The 16,231-nt window shown below is 39.0% G+C and overlaps 1 protein-coding gene across 1 annotated transcript in view; it reads left to right on the top strand.

Annotated features, from left to right (window-relative positions):
• ZCCHC14 (zinc finger CCHC-type containing 14) overlaps positions 1–16,231 on the top strand; it is a 55,861-nt gene that overhangs the window by 15,325 nt on the left and 24,305 nt on the right. The window lies entirely within an intron of this gene.

Raw genomic sequence — 16,231 nt, 5'->3', positions numbered from 1 at the left:
GTTCCTTATGAGTTGAAATACTAGCTTAGCTTTCATGAAATATTATATTCTCAAAGAGTGAGTATCTCTGACACTCCACCTCTCATCCTTATAGTAGCAGGTTATTTCTTGGATGAAGCATATGGTGATGAGTGTTGCTTTACTGGGGAGAAGAGAAGGTATTTAAAACAGCAGTTAGGCTTCCACTTCCACCTTTCTCTTGGTTCCCAAGAGTGTGGAAATGAGAAACTGAGGGAAGAGGAGTGCAAGATAGGAGAGAGAGCTCGCACCTTTCTCAGAATACGTGTGCACCCTGAATGTTGTTACAAAATAAGTCTTATTTTTGTAATGCTATATTGCATGCTGACCTGGCTAAAAACTGGGCTTAGCAAATTTGAGTTAATAAGTATGCATTCCACTTCCACACTCCAGGCTATGATTACAAATATTAAAACGTCTAGGTTAAAATGTCACTAACAGTATTTTTGTTTAATGCATACAAAAGGCACTGCTAAGTGAGGAAAGTCTTTGAACTGTGAGCTGCTATTTGTATAGAACAGCTTTTGTGGTATTAATAAAAATAGCCCTGTATGGCAGAACTAATGCAGGGGAAATATACCATCACATTAGCAGCACTACTATATTGCCTTCAAATGTCATTAAAAATATTGTCATAGACCATATAAATTATTTTATTTGGAATTGGTCTTCAGAGTTCTGTTTCCTTCTCTGCCGCTGGCTTGCTGCATAACCTTGCAAATACAGTTTAATACTACGTAAATGGTGAGCAAGAATTTCAAAGCACATCTGCACTGCGAGGAACTGATACAGATTGGAAAGGGTTAAATGTCCCAAATAAATGTTCTTAGCTTGCCTCCACCAGACCTCTGTTTCTGTGACATACTCAACTATAATCCCAGTAGCTGTAAGTAGCAATAATTTTTTTACAGCAGAATAGTGCTGTAAGTAGCTATTTCTCCAGCTGTAAAAGCTATCAGGGTAGAAAAAAATGCAACACTAAGCAGAAGCATGGCTAGGTTTGCGGCTTTCATCTGATTAAAAATAGGACAGAGTTCAACACTGTTTTCATTTGTGCTCAGTGATTGCTATTCCAGTACCATATATGCCAAGATTAGTCATAGTACACTGAAAATTAATTAGGTTTTCCTCTGATCTGTTTTTCTCTTATAGAATACCTGCTTAGTTTTCAGAGAATGTAGCTTTTTAATTTATAGATTGCCTTAGTGATAGTGGGTAAAAGGAACTGTGGAACAAATACAGTTTTCTTACTAACTGATATTCTGCTTTCTGGTTCACCAGCAGCAAATATTGTGTTGAGTTCTCCTTGATGTATGATGATATGTCTGGTAGGGAGTTCTGCCTCTTCAGGTTGGAGTACCACTGAAGATTATTTGCCAGCCTGGAGTCACCGTTGCTCACTTACAGATTTCTAATTCTCGTAGCAGACAGACACATCTCTTAAGTTAGCAGGACCCGCTAAGTTTTTAACCTAGAGCACATGAAATTCAGCCATGAGAGTATGGGATGGCCAGGTTGCTTGACCAGTTGTGTAATTCTTGTGTTGGTATTTTCTAGTGAGTCTTGTTTCAGACAGCTTGAGAGGACAGGATTTCTTCTCACTTGTGGTCAGAAATAGTGAGCTGCCTAAGTTTGTCATTCCTCTCTTGGCAAAGTACTGGAGCTGGAAGTGTCTCAGTTAAAAAGGCTGTAGCTGAAACAGAAGAAAAATGAGAAAGCTCACGAAAGGTGCAGTATCCATTGTGGTTAGTTGGATTAGAGACAGTTTATATTAATCCAGTGAATGGTTTTAATCCTGATTTGTAGAAATGTCAGTAATATAACATACTCTGTGCACAGCTGAACAGTGAATGGGTTTATAGTAGGCTTGGACCTGAAAGCTATCAGTGGCTGTATTTTCCCTAATCCACACTTTGAAACTAGCTTTTAGCATAAAATATTTCAAGTTTCTACATGGGAGAGAGATGAGAAGAGTGGAGTATATTGCTGAATACTCTTCAACAAACTGTGGTGGAAGTCTGTATGCAGTTGTGTTTGCATTAAGTGGTTAGCTGGAAACAGTCATACATGCTTCATGTAGAGACTTGTCCGATACATAACTTCTGACTAATTTCACCATGCTATCTGCAGAGAATATTGCTGCCTTGGGAAACAAATTTATAAAATGAGTGGCAGTCTGAGAAGTCCGTAAACCTTTCCTTTTATCTCAGAGGCCCAGCTAACTGTGGGAACACTTGGGCAGTGGGGTATTGGATCCATGCTGTAATGCCCAAGTTGTTGGGAGTGGTGACCAGCTGGGGGAGAATCATTATTTTGATGTGCCTATCAATATTTAGCAAAATTCACTGATTTTTCTATGCCAGTCCTTCAGTCTTAGGTAAAGCCCCTTCTCCCTTCTGCATGTATCAGTGCTAAAGCAGGGTAAACCAGATGGACATTTCTGCAAAGTAGAGTTGTGACACTAGGAAGATCCTGTACCTGTTGACAGAAGCATGTCAGGTATCTGTGTTTGATCTGGACTTTTGTTTTGTAAAATAAAGTTCAAAGACTTGGCCTATGCAAGTTTAGAAAAAATACGATGGGTGTTGACATAAATGTATGGACCTCTTCTGAAGTCTAATAGCTGTAACATGCAGCGTAAATTGTACTTTTTACTCATATTTTTTGATTGGTTATTTAGGATTGTTCAAACCTGTTTTCACAGATGTGGAAGTTACTTCAACTGGAGGTAACATTGGGAAGTGGAGACTTCCCCTGTTCTCAGGGACTGGCTATTGTTGTTGTGCTTATAAGCTGCAGACAGGCTTATTTACAGGTTTTAAGGTATTGACAGATCTCACTGGTCAAGGAGAACAGAGGCAAATACAGATAGATTCTTCTGTTACATGTAATTGAAATTCCAGGAGGGATGTGTTGCTAGATCTTTCTGTCTTTTTCCACTGTTTCTAGAACGTAGTCAGGTTTTAACGATGGTTTAACACTGATCCGAACAAAACAATCAAATTCAAATGAAGGTTGGGCATTTTTTGTATACTGTGTGAGTTGAGTTGTCACACTGTCTTCCTTGTGTTGCCCTAGGCTTTTTTCTACAATACTACAAGAATTGAACCAGTGCAAATACAGCTGCAGAAAGTGTCAGTGTCAGAAATGTTGATTCCAGTTTCAAAGATGAGATTTCATGCTTGCAAATGCTTGCCTGACAGACACATACTTTAACAACAGTGCAGCTGTGTAGTGATGGTCCCTTCTATAGGCAGGTTTGTGTTTCCCAGCACAATGCCAACAAAGTCAGCAAACTTACTTGGAGGGATTCTGATAAAGGCACTGAGGCTGGTTGCCTTAAATTTAGGATTTTACCCTACGTTTTCTGGGGAGCCACCTCAGAACCTTTTCCCAGTAGCAAGTGACCCAGATGGCTAAAGAAGGTCACTGGTTAAAAATAGCGTATTCACCAGCAACTTTTGTTTTGCAGGCAATCCTGTGCTGGTAGCTAAGGGAAATTCAGTTACTATTCCAAAGTCCAGAAGGAGCTATCTGACCTATGGGAGGTCCCATTCACAGAGCTAATTTGTAACAAGCCTATGGATGTAGAGTTGTTCTGACCTTGTGTGGCAATTCCCAGAAGAGGGTAGTTATGGTTATCAAAGCTGAATGAAAAATTCAGCTTATTTTGTATTTTTTTAAAAAGCGATAGGAATTTCCCGTACACTCGAGATGTTATTAATTACCCTTACTGTAAGGTTCCAAGCAGAACGATTTAGCCATTAGGTGGATAGCACTGTAGGCAAGTACTACTCTGTGCATGTGACATATTTTAGCAATGTGTTAAACATGGTCAGTGACCACAGCATATTTTCCAAAAGCACAGTGGAATAAAGTACATTAGACCAGATGTTGAAGTGCAGAACAAAAGAATCTTTATAATAATGGCTATGTAAGTTGCAAAACATTACAGTACGAAGACTGCACAGTCTTCGTACTGTAACTTCTCATAATAGAGTAAAATTTTGATTTGTCACAGCCTCTGTTTTAAACTTTCTGCAGTGGAAGTTCTGTGTTGGTATTTAGAAGACGTTCATTCCTGCTATGAGGCTTTGCAGGTGGCACTTACCACTGTTTTCCTCCATAAAGCAGTCTGGAAGGTGGTTTCCTCGACTGAACAAGTCTCATTTTCTGCAAAGTGACAAAAATTCCCCTATTCTTGTGTTTCCTGTATATTTATCTTGCCTTTCCGCTGTTGCCACACAAAACCTCAAAATTGTCTCCAAGCCAGTCTGATTTAAAGTGAAGCAACTGTTGAAATATGATCCTTATATAGCGAAGCTAAATCACAATTCTTGCAACACATGCATCTAATGATAGGCACAAACTGCTTTCTGTGGACAGAGAGGAGTAAAGCTTTTGGATGTAAAATGGGTGCAGTAGGCTTTTTTCTACAATCTGTACTCCATTTAGTACTCCTGCTGAGCACAGTAAAACTTCTTGCTTAATTGAAGGTATGCTGTTAGTCCACATACAGGGTCCTGCAAAGCCTCGACAGTGTTCTGGGCTGGAATAAATACGTAGAATAGCACATGACTTACTGGACAAAAGGAGCTGCAGTCTGTGGACATGAGGAAAAACAAACTTTAGAGAATGCATCTCAGTAATGTATTGATTTAATTTTGGATTAATACTAGGATGTAAAACATATCCCTGTTTGCAGTAATCCTGTTGACCTCAGGTCAGATATGAGTTGCAGGTAGGTTAAGCTTATTGTTATGTGCAGTAAGCTTTGGTATCTAAGTTGTTTCATTAACAATAGTCAGCAGAAATGTGTGGTGTAAGCTATCCAGAACTTCTAACCACTATTTTTGCTACCCGATTTATTTTCCTTGGCAAAATGTATTTGTACGGTCTTGCACCTTTTTTGTCTCCCACTTCCTTGACTCATCCTTTTTCCACAAGAAACTAGATTGCAGGAGCTCTTAGTTAATGGCAATCAACAGTCTTTTCCTCCTGAAATGTCGACACCAGTTGTTCAGCCTATTGAAGGCAGGGAGAAAATACAGGGGGAGAAAAAAAGCTCTGAAATCCTTTTGGTTCAGGGTCCAGACTTTATAGTGCCTTGTTCTGCATCAGTTGTGTAGCTGGATTATTCTATTTTTAAGTAAATACATCATCGCCAACAATATTGGGTCAACTACTGTTGGGGTAGGGCTTAAAGAAATATTTAGGCTATGATAATCCTTCAGGAAAAATCTCTCTCTACCAACTGCGTATAATTTTTCAGCTGTTTGTATATATCTTTGTTCATTTTATCTCTGAAGTAGAACTCTGCTTCTAAACTTCAGCAATGTAGGTTGTTAGATCGCACACAAGGCATTGCATTCCCGACTTACTGTCTCTAATATACTAGTTGTTTTATGAGTATCTAGAGTTAATTCTAGCAATCAAATCCAAGGATTACTGTACTTAAAAAAATGTTTTGATATTCCATATTTTCCCCTGTGCTAGGAGTTTATTGTATATTAAGAAATTTCTTGAAGCCTGAATGTTGCATAAATCGCGCAGCTTGGTCTTCTGGAGTTGGAGTTCAATTAAGGTTGGAGGTTTAATTTTGCAATAAAGACAATACTCATGAGTTTTTAAATTTAGCTTTAAAAAAATTCAAAAACATTGCATTTCATCTCACGCATTTACTGATTGTGCAGTTGTACTCTGTGCTTATGTAGGCAGGCATAGAAGGCCATTTTATGTCCCCAAAGCCAGAGGCCAGGTTAAGGAGCTCACCCTTGGGCTGTACCAGAGCTGGGAGTAGAGCCCCGCTCTTAGGGCTGCACTTGGACTCTGGCAAATTTATGTTGTTAACTGTTAATAAGTTAACTTTTGTACTCTCTAGAGGTTGGAGTCAGTATTTCTTTGTCATCCTTGTTACCTCCCGTTCGACATAACAAGACTTGTCAGGAGAGATCTGGGATTGTTATGACAAGTTATGAAGGGAGAGGAGGGGAGAGTGGCATGGGGACTCTTCTAACTGAATGAAAGTAGGCTTCTGATCTGCCTATTCATGCAATAATTGTCATAACCTTTTTGTGCAAATACTTAAAGGTGCTTCTTACTGAAATTGGTAATTCATGGCCTAGATCCCTTCATGCGGGCAGCCCTTTGTGCTTTATGTGAAGACTGAAAGGTCTACCCCTTGGCCAAGAGCTGCAGTGAGTTGGCTTCAGTGGAAAGTCATGCTGTATATATTTACCCATGGCTCTTGTTTGAGTTTGTATGACAGAAGACTCTCTAATGCGCGTTCTCTATAAGCAGTTTTAATTGTGTATATACCATATGCCATGTTCATATATTCACCTAAAATAATGCACATATCAAGTGTCTACCTAAGGGCATTATCTTGAATCTGCTGAGTGGTTCTTTTTCTTTAGTCTTGTTTGGGCTTCTTGCTTGTCTTTCCTCAGTAAAGGTGATGGAATCACTCTGGCCAGCTCTGTCAGTCCCTACCTTATTAACTGTTGAGCCTGTTGATTAAATGATTTGAAATTTGACAGAGGCATTTGGAGTTTTTATTTACAGTAGTTTCTGGATAGAAGAGACTCATTCATGCTTCCATCAAGAGGAGAGGTAAGAACAGTTCAGCCCTTATCCTGTTTTGTCTGCCCAGCCACTCATTGTGTTTGTTTTTTCTGGACTAGAGGCAACATGTGCTGATTGTTGCCCAGCTTCAGCTCTATGAAGAGTCCTATGCACATCACTGTAGGGGATGCGAGACTGAACTGGCATCCTGCAGAAGTAAATGGGTGTGCGAGAGAGGCAGGTGACTTGCCATGGCAAGTGTGCCTGGGGAAGGAACGTAGCTAGTTATGTGTGTATGTGTGGAAAATTTGGAAAAATGTAAGGTAGATGTGGTAGATATGGAAAGTAGTATTGTTGTAGGTCTGTCACAGGGGGATATGGGGCTGGAGTCTCTGCAGAAGAGAGGAGATATACAGCATAGGTCTGTGGGAAAGAAGGCTTCATTTTGCTCCTTCTAATTAATCTTGCTTTTATTTATTCTTATGTAATATAAAGACTTGCTCTGAATTTGTGTACTAGGCAAAGTAACTTGCTTATTAAACATTAGAAAATGACCAGCTTTCTGTTAAAGTAAGGTTTGACAATGAAGCACTTGATTTTGAGTACTCTGAAGCCTGTTCAATTTGGTTTTAGTGGGAGTTGGCTGATACTTCTGTTTATAATGAACTAGAATCAAGCTACTCTGAAAAATAAAAATTCTAAGAATAGTATGCTGGTAAATTCAGCCGTGCCAAGGAGCTTACTTTGCTGTAATGCATTCCTCAGGCAGATTCCTGATCTTAGACAATGACAATGTAGTTATCAATGTCAAATGTGAGACGATAAACTCATATTTAATACTATTTGCCTTTTTCCGTGGCTCTTCAGAAGCACAGGCAGCACCACTTAGGCATGTACGTTTCTAGAAGGACTCTCTTGTATTGCCAGTTCACGTCTATGAAGTCCTGGAAGTGCGTACTATGGCACGTTAGTTGTTAATGCAGATTAAATTAATAGCCATTACCTCAACAGATAGGGAAGCAATTGCATGACCTTCTGCCAGTAATGGAAACAACATAAGCAACTTGAGCTTTTAATTAAAATTGCATTAAATGAGCAAAACCAGTTTTTCTCAAATCTTTAGGTAATGGCTTAATGCAGCACATCTTCTGAAAAAATGTAGCAGAGTCAGAATAAAAGGAGTTGTGAAAACTTTACCTGAGTACGTTTTGGTGGAACTAATGCTTAAACCTGCATTTATACTGAAAATCCTTTATAAAGGCAGAGGGTGGGGGGAGAGGAAATTTAAAATTAAAAAACTTACTGAAGGATAGAAAACATGTCATGCAGAACTTCAAGGAAGAAACGAAGGTGAACATTAACTGCTGATTCTTGTCTCCTGGCAATTCCTGCTGCAACCTGGATGGCAAACAGCTCACTAGGACTGGACATTTCTGTGTCTGCTGCTTGAAGATTGAGTAAGGGATGTGTGAAATGTTCAGAAATGCTCAGCTGTTCATTGCACCTCTTTAGAACTTAACACCCTTTAACATCTGGAAATGTCTGTTTTGAAATAACCCATTTCACTGCCATGTTAAACAGAGGGATGCAAGAATTTAAAATAAATGGCTTGCTTATCCTGTCTAGGCTTACATTTCGCCTAAACTAAATTGGACAAAAAAATACCACTTAAAAGAAGAAAATAGGAGTGATTCACATGTATTCCTAGAAAACCATAATGTCCTTGCCCATCTCTTTACATACTGTCACAAGTGTACTAATAACTAAATGGCAATTTTCTTGTGTGTGGCATGCTTAAGAAGCTTTTATAGCTGGTTAGTTGTTAGCTGGTAGATGTTCTTTCCTTTCCCTTATCACTTTATTGTTAAATCCCCCATTTTCCAAAGCACATTTTTTCATTTTTGTATACCTTTACATTTAGATTAATTATTTTCCCCAAAAGGTGGATCCCTGAGGGTAATAGGCTTAAAGTGCAATAATTTTATCAATAGGTAGCTGGAGTTTTTACAGGTAGTTGCATATACAAGTTAGAATGTTGTTATCCCTCACAGATTTTTGGGTCCAGATCCGAAAATTAATGAGAAGTAAATCTTGGGTTTCTTGCTTGACTTCCTATGTCAGCATTAGGATTCTCACATTGGGGCTTTTCTTTGCAGACATGGGAGGCTGGCAATTTTCAAAAGAATCAGACTACAGCAGGGAAAAGATACCAGACATTGTAGGACTTGAGATTACGTTAGAGAAATTGGTGGTATTGGGAATTGGAAACGCTAAATTCTAGTTTCAAGTAGGGCAGTCAGTCACAGGAGGAGACGCACTATGCTTAGTACTGAGCACTGACATGACATACTGGTCTGGTTTGAAAATGAGGAAGTGGGTGGAGAGGAAGGATGAGAACATGTCACACAAAGTTGTTTACTTTGCCAGCAGTTTTATTTGCTTCCCCTACTACTACAGCAAGTATTTCTTTACTCTGCTTCCCTTCTTTCTAATCTGGAAGTGACCTTATTTAGTAAATGACAGCACTTTGCTTCCATGGAAGTGATCATGATTTCTCACATTCAGTATCTGGCACAAGGGAACAGATGGACTGCAAAGAAGAAACAACGAATGTAATAATACTTACGCTAGTGAGAGAGACCTTTTGCAAATGGTAACTCATGAGTCTAACTGCAGGACGTGCAGTTAGAGGGGAGGAAACTGGTTGTGTTTTTTAAACAGCGTTCTCCTGCACTTTGACTACCAGCTGATGCCAGCTTTGATTCACAGGTCAGAAGACAGTGGGTGATTTTATTTTATTTTTTTTGGAGTGCAGATTCAAACTCGAAAGGAATTGGTGCCTCGTGTCCTTTGAGGATCACTGTGCAAGAGCTACTGATTCTTGTGTTCTAGACAGGGCTTTTTTGTGATTTACTGTAGAGTCTTGTTTACATATCCACCAAGCTAGGGTAGTTCTTGCTTGACATCAGGGCTGGCTTAATATTTGTATAGCTCTCTGAGAAAAAACTCAGGTTTATGTCAAAATGTTTGGGATTTTTCTAATTGGTGGTCAGAAAGGCTCTTTGGACAGTCTTTGTAGACAGAAGCAAGTTCCTCTCCTTTGTTTTGCTTAAATAGTTAGATATAATTTCTTAAATTATATGTGCCTTCACTAACTTATATCTCCTTTTGCTAATAACCAAACAATAAACCATTGCTATTACCATTGGGTTCATTGTAAATAGGATCAAAATGAAGAAAGAATGAAGCTGAGAACAGTCAAAGCAGTGGAATTCTGTGTATTAATTCAATTTTATTTGGGGTTGTTTAAAGAGAGTTGGATTCTTCTGTTTAATGCAGGCTTAATGTAGTTTTCATAAACTGCATCTGTTGAAAAATGCCAAAGCAGAGCCAGATATTGAGACCTGGATTAAGAGATTTGACAGCTGTATGGGTAATGAACGCATCTAGAGTTGTTCGTGGGTTGATGCTAAGAAGTAAGTTGAGAATGAAATCTCATTTGGGGATTGCAGATAGTGGAAACTGGGAGAAGTTTAAGGGGCCATACTGCCCCAAATCTGCGTATAGCAGGGTCTTACGTACTTTCCTTAAGCATTTGATGCTAGTGCTATCAGACGTGTTCCCGCAATAGAGGAACTGTGGCTCTGATCCATGTGGTATATCTGTTACTGTGTGCCACGCAAGTACAGGAGGAGACAAATAGTCAGCTTTGGCATTGTTGAGGTGCTTTGTCAGATTTCATTTCTCATTTCATTTTTTCTTGCTCTTTTATGCTGGAAAGTCATAGGCTGTGATTATGCAAAACAATGGTTTTGATTAAAGTAAATTTTATTTCTCAGGTGCATGGAAATGCTAAGCTAAAAGGTTAATGTTTCATTTGCTTTCTGACTTGTTCTTTTATCTCCCTGGAAAAAAAGCAGTGGACTTGCTGCGTTACTTCACTGCCTGGAGTTGATGCATTTCATCAGTGTATGGTGTGGATGCTATTTTTAACGGTAACTCAAAGGGGTAGCCCTGCTAAAATTACATCACTAATATACACAGCTGAAAGGAAATGGCATAAAACACAACAGTGCCTTAGAAGATTCTCCATTGTGTTTTCCACTTCTGTGGATGAATTATTCAATGTGTATCATTCAAGCAGGGATACAGTTGGATCACCATATTTGCAAAGCATTCAGACTTCGTTTTCTTGTAAACAGTCCTGTGGAAGAGAGTAATAAGTGAACTTTGTCTGCAAAAACACTAGGTATGAAATAGGTATTAGTGGCTTGGGGAGCTCAAAGTTCGTGTTCCTTCCTGTCCCTGTTATGAAGTAGTTCAGGGATTTGCTAGGTACCCTCGTACCACAGAAGTGTGTTTTGCTTCCTTCTGTACTGCACGCTGAAGAATCTAATGGCAACTGAGGAGAGTCAAAGCTTCAAGGCTTTGAGGTTTTTAGTGGATGGGGTTTTGGTTTTGTTTCTGTTCTTTTTACTTGAGTTCTTGGGCATTCTCACTGCCTTGGCAAATACTAATAAAATCTACTTTTGTCTTCTCTTCCCTTTTGTATTTGCTTCATAGATGTGTTACAGAAGCAGTTGTCTAATAGTTGTACAGTATCTCAAAATAAGCTTAAATGCTGAAGAGACTTTTTTCTGTCTCTTTGAATTACTGGTCAAATCCTGTCTGGGATCCAGAATGAAGGAACAATGATTTATACAAAAGTATAAAAGGGAACAAGAATATTAAAGCCTGAGACCAGAGACCTGAAAATGTACGAGGACGTAACTGCCAACAAAAGGAGAACCTCACAGAAGTGGTTGTGCAGAGGGATATTTGTTTCTCACTGAACTAAGCACTTGAATGCATTTGTGGCTCTTGGCAAGACTGAATGTACTCAAGGTTTTGCCTATTCTAGATTAGTCCCTTAGTCTGGTGTTTTTACATAGTATGCTAACAGAATATTTTTTTCATTGTTAACAAGGTTTTCATGCTAGAATTCTTTAGGAAAAAAAAATGAAGCTGATATAAAATTACTTTGTCCTTGCTGCTCATGCTTGCTTGTTATTGCAGCCTTAGTCATGAGTTTCAAGATGCTGATACGGTTCTCAAAAATGCAGAAAACAGCACGTGCTTATTTACATGAGCATTAAACTATGCTGGTCTGGAGTAGCTGTCTTTCAAATAAGACTAGCTGAGTGTGTTCATGTGCCTTTGAGTTTGAAATGCACATTTCTGCTGTATTTTTGCTTCAGCGTTGGAAACTCTTAACTCCTTTAGGTAGCTGAAGAAATCCTTCGGCCAAGGTTGGAGCAGCCGGCCATCTGATCTCAGCGCTCTGGTGTTTTATCACCAGATTGCCCTTCAAGCCAGGGCATGCTGGCTGAGCAGCTGCTGCCTTATAATCTCACTGACAGGGGTCCATCTATGCCGATATATGGTTACATGCTGCAGCCCACAATCTGTATTTGACTGTGCTGTAGGAAAAAAAAATATAAACATGTTTATACAATATGTATAACTAATATATATACATGTAATGTTCAGGTCCCAGCTCGGTTACTTTTAAGCATAAAGTGTTGCTGGGCAAGTCCTCGTTGGATGCAATTGTGATTAATTACAACTGTAACTGTTTTTAGGCAGTGGGGACTGGGTCTTTTTAATGAAGAGTAACAGTGGATTATAAATCTAAGTGGGACCTAGAAGACTTAAATGAATAAAATCTCGTGTGATGAAGGAAAACTAATGGGTAGTAGGCAACCTTAATGAGTTCCCATTTTCCTCATCCCTCCAAAAAAGGTGGCTTGTTGTTAGTTCAGACTGCACTCCAAGGTGGCATCTTGTGTTATTTCACTGGTGGGTCTGGTGTGTTGGTGGGAGACTCGGTTTGTCCATCTCTATTTAGGACACTGCTCAAAACTTCACAGCAAATGCCAGCTCAGATTCCCAGCTGCGGTGACTACCTGAATGTGTCATGTTTTCCCCATCTGGTTTCCTTTCAGGGTGCATTGGCAAGGTTTGTATTCTCTTTCTAAGCTCAGGGTATGTGTCTGTTCCATGCAGACTTAGGAACTTCAAAGGCTTCAGCTGAATGGGGTTTGTTTCCTCTGGTGATGTTTAGGATTTAGTGAAGCCTGGGTTTTCTGGGGTTTGGTGCACTTCAGCACAAAAACTGTGATTAGGGAAAGGGCCTACACTACCAAGAGTGTTTTCCATGGAAAACTGACTTTGCATTTTAGCTTTGTAGGTGAATATAGCATTCAGATTAGAACTAGTCATCTGTCTCGCCTTGGGTTTGCAGGGGTTCGGTGAATTATCTGGCAGAGAAAATCCTTTCTAGGGAAGCATAAGACTTCTCTAGGATGAGCTAACCATCTCTTAAAAATAAGAAACAAAGCCAAGATTTTGTTTAAAAGTGATCTAAGAACAGTAAACAAAATAATCACTTGATCAGATAAAACTAGACTAAATATACAACTAGATGTTACTTACCCAGTAAGAAGTATTTATATACAAAGTTGAACATCTCTCTTGATTGCAGAGGTATTTTTACTAGTATGGGCTGCGTAATTAGATACGGGCAGCCTGCTTATTTTAATTGCTTATACAAGAATGTATGTTAGTGGTTACTGAAGCTGCCTTCAAACTGAGTGTTTGGGCTTATGGTCACTTTTGCAGGAGTACTTTTCAAAATGAGCTGCGCATTCCTCCGAGAAGTCTACTCTAGTTAAATCAGAGAAGGAAGATGAGTCATTGGGCCGGATTTCTAAGCAAATTAAGTACACAGCTGCATTCATAACTTACACATGGTTTTCTCAGTTGTATGAAAATAGTTAATTAGATGCAGTTACATGTAGAATTAGCCAGCTTGGGGAATTAGGCAGTAAATATATTTTACAAATTAAATTCTGAAGTCCTTTAAAAAACAAGCAGTCCCCCAGGCCCCAAGCAACAAAATCTGAGCACATCCTGAATCTCAAATACTGTGACTAGTGTCTCTGAATTTGTTGTAGGATACCTTTAAGCCTTCAGTGTTGCAAGTGTTTACCTAAAATCGTACTTGAAAATGCCAAAGTGTTTCCATGGTATTAAAAAACATCCAGAAAGGAATCCTTAACTATATGTTCTGCCTGACATTATAAAGAGAGAAATCTTTGCTTGATTAGAGTATTTGAATTAAGGAATATGTTTTACCTGTTGCTCAGTTGTCCCTAACTGATGTCAAACTCTTGCAGCCTTTCTTGGCTCTCTATCATAGCTCTCTTTCTGCCCAGAGCATTATTATATGTATTTCAACAGCATATCCTTGGTAAGTATATGTTTCAAGGCACAGCACCTGTTTAGTGACATGTGTTGGTGCTCAGATTTAGTAAGGCAGTGGAGCTGTTACACAAATATGTCCAATACAGCAGCCCTTTCTGGATAATTTATTCTGTAAAAGCTTTTTCTGGCATTAGAAAAGAAAAAAGGCAACTTGTAAGGCAGTTGTCTATTCAGTGGCAATGGCAGGCAGCTCAGCAGCAGTAATGCCAAAGTTAGTACTCTTGGCCCTGAAGTATTTGGTGAGAAAACCCTTCAAATTAGTGTTTGAAGCTGTATCTTGATTTTTGAAAGCAGCTAACTGATTCTTCTGGGTTTTATCTTTTCCTGTCCAGATGGGAGTCTTCTGCAGCCTTCAGTGCAGACAGCTTTTTGTTTTATTTAAGCTTTTGAATCCAGTGAAGTTGCAAAACCATTCTTTAGGTTGATTGGCTTTTGTGGTTGGCTGAAAGTGCTGACAGTATCAGTCAGTATTACTCAAAACAATGTATGAATTCAATTAAAACCTTAAAAGCTAAGATACACAGGCATTTTTTAATATCTGTCTTTTTTGGAGAAACATAAGAAGGTCACTTAGTTGGCAAGTTAAATGAGCCAAACTGAGGAAATAGCAGGAACATGAAAACTACTAGTTTGATTGGGGGCGAGCAATACAATCCCAGCATATTATTGCTTCCTATATGCTGCCAAAAGTAAGCTAATGTCCTTGATTTTTAAAAAAGCTGTGTAATTATTTCTGGTGGAATATTGCAGTTCATAGTCTTGCTTTTAAAGTAGGATTAACTTGTCACTTAAACTCATGTTGTAAGTAATTGTTGGTTTTGATCTTAAGTATTCTCTAAACTGGGAGAATCTGTATTTATTACAAAGAAAAATGACAGTTCTAAGAGTTTCTTCTGCTAATGTTGCTGCTAACAGAAATTTTTCATTATGTCTGTGAAGCTTTAATTTCCAGTGTCTTCCTGTGTGGGTTTTTTTTTTTTAGAGGCAACAGCCGGCCAGAAGACTTTCTTGCTAACTAATAAAACTGTTCTGTTTGGTTATGAGTTTTTTCCTAGCTGTAGCTTCCTTTTTAAGCAGGCACCATGGAAAAGCTGCTGTCTGCTCTTCTACTTTTAGTCTTAAGAGATACCAGCAGAAAACCGGCTGGTGGACCCTGTTATGAGGCTGAACTGGGTCCTAACAAGTCCAACATAGCTTAAACTTGAGTTCTGTTTTCTCCTTTTTTCTCCACAAAACCTTCTGTCTTATGAAGAGAAGAAGATCAACTTAGCATTGACTTTTAAGGAACCGCAAGCTGTTAATCTTAGGAGAAGTAAAGGCCAAAAAGTGGAGATGCAGGGGGCAGCAAGTGATACGACGTGCTCAATCACTGCCAGCCAGTAGTTCTTGGGTCAGGTACTATGACAGACCCTGCTTCATCAGCTTCAGTCACAGGAATGAGGGAGAAGTAGAGGCCCCTTTCTGTCCTCTGCTAAATTTTCCCTCTTATTTTTCTAAATGAAAGCTGTGATGGTAATTAGTCCTGTCTCCTGAATTTGCGTTAGCTCGGCAGAATTAGTTCCTGCAGGATACTTGGCTGAAAGAATTTGGTAACCAGAAAATGACTGCTCCATTTGGAGTCTCAAGTGAATGTGTGACTTCTCTTCAAGACTATTTCAATGATTTTTGTATTGCTGTGGTCATTGCTGAGTTTCAAAGATACTGTAACTGTAGTAGGCTTCTCCCTGGAACACAGTCTTTGATTTCCTGGATGGGTCAGGCTTCATGGAGTACTTTGAAGATACCTGATGTGGGAAGAATAAGCAAAGATCTTACTGTGCTGTCACACCAACCACAATTTTTTCCTGCCCTCTTTTGGAGGGGGGATGTAAATTCTACATAACTTATGAACTTATTTAAACTGAACCATGTTTAAATGTTTCTTAGCAAGCAGCAGTTTTATATTTCCATAAAGGTTTTGGGATCACTTAAGTGTCCCAATTATACCTCTTCACATGATGTTTTTTCAATCCATAACCACTGGATTATGTGAAAACAGGTTAATATCTTAATAAATTACCCTGCTGTGTCTGGAGCGTTCTGAGAATGAGATGTCATTTCTCTTCACTACTAATATAATAATGAAAGGTCATTCTTACGTGACAAATCAATGTAGTGAACTATAGAGAGAATTGCTTCATCCTTTCCCATATTTGACTTTTCCTAGAGGTAGTAAAATACATGTTCCTTTTGGAGAGTGATCTTATTCCCTTACCTGTCTTCCCTCACTTTTAAGGAAATACTCTGAACAGTTCTTGATGCTCTCAAGCGGAAGCAATTTTTCCATCTGGTACAGCTATAGATA

This window comes from Ciconia boyciana, chromosome 9 (genome assembly GCF_034638445.1).
Source record: "Ciconia boyciana chromosome 9, ASM3463844v1, whole genome shotgun sequence".
NCBI lineage: Eukaryota > Metazoa > Chordata > Aves > Ciconiiformes > Ciconiidae > Ciconia > Ciconia boyciana.
Note: the sequence above shows the minus strand (reverse complement) of the source record. Positions and strands in the feature narration are given on the sequence as shown.